We start from the raw sequence: 1,181 nt of genomic DNA, 5'->3' as shown, positions 1-1,181 counted from the left end.
CAGGGTGTAAACCGACACGTGAGCTCATGGCCTGCTTAGGACAGACATGCATCATATTAGTTGTGTATTTGCATTTGGTTGTATTGCTTGTATTACTTGTTTGTGATTGTGTTGTTTGTCTTATTGTGATTTGTTTGTGTGTTGAATTGAGTTTCTTACCTGTGCTAGTAGTTTGTGAATGGATAGAGATGATCAATATCTGTTGTTATGACTGAGAATCAATTATGTGGCTAAAAGATATTTAATATGACAAGTTTTGCGATTGAGATTTGTTTTGGGTTTAGAAATTTAAAGAAAGTAATTATTTATCTAAAGTAAGATTAAAAAGTATTTCAAATGGGTTTGACAAAGATGGTTTATTAAGCAAAGTTAATTATTTGCATGTTAATCATTACTTTTACGGCATTCCCATTCCTTACTGAGAACGTGTGGTTTGTTCTCACCCCAAAATCTTCCACCCTTTCAGTGACACAGGTTCGAAAACTCCGTTTGAAGCTGCAGGCGATTATAGATCTTATTTATGAGTTAAGTTTATGACTCGAGTTATTTTCATAGAAGTTCCCTCGCTCTTATTGCTTAACATTTTTATTTTATACAGAGGGATAGGATTTGTATGTGAGTTTTATTTGAAATCTTTTGTATGACAGATATTATTATTAATGATTATGTGATTATTATTACTTTGAAATGTTTGATATATGATTTTGATAATCAAAAACAAAATTTTCTGGAATTTTCTTAGATACTGAAACGCAATATCGAACTAAAGGCTCAATAGTAAATAGTTAATAAAGGAAAGCAGGTTAGTAACGCCTTACTTTTGGTACGATCATGACGTTCTGGAAGTTGGGTCGTTACACTATCCAAAGACATCTTGGACAGTTCAGACAGACTATCATAGAAAATACATATGATGCTCCATTCAGAAAGCATGTCAGAGGGACATTTTCTGATTAATTGTTTGTATCTTTCCCAAGCTTCATAGAGGGATTCTCTTTCCTTCTGTCTGAAGGTTTGGACTTCCACTCTAAGCTTACTCAATTTTTGAGGTGGAAAGAACTTTGCCAAGAAGGCATTGACTAGCTTTTCCCAAGAGTTCTGGCTTTCTTTAGGTTGTGAGTTCAACCATGTCCTAGCTCTGTCTCTTACAGCAAAAGGGAATAGCATAAGTCTGTAGACCT

At 34.2% G+C, this 1,181-nt stretch overlaps 1 long non-coding RNA gene across 1 annotated transcript in view; it reads left to right on the top strand.

Moving 5' to 3' along the window:
• LOC110276676 (uncharacterized) overlaps nt 1–680 on the top strand; it is a 3,852-nt gene extending 3,172 nt beyond the window's left edge. The window contains exon 3 of the long non-coding RNA XR_002369407.2: nt 467–680. This is a non-coding gene — a long non-coding RNA (uncharacterized LOC110276676). The remainder of the gene's footprint in view (nt 1–466) is intronic.
• The last annotated feature ends 501 nt before the right edge of the window (nt 681–1,181 follow it).

Source organism: Arachis duranensis, chromosome 10 (assembly GCF_000817695.3).
Source record: "Arachis duranensis cultivar V14167 chromosome 10, aradu.V14167.gnm2.J7QH, whole genome shotgun sequence".
NCBI classification, from domain to species: Eukaryota; Viridiplantae; Streptophyta; class Magnoliopsida; order Fabales; family Fabaceae; genus Arachis; species Arachis duranensis.
The sequence above is the reverse complement of the archived record's forward strand: the minus strand, read 5'-3'. Positions and strand labels throughout refer to the sequence as shown.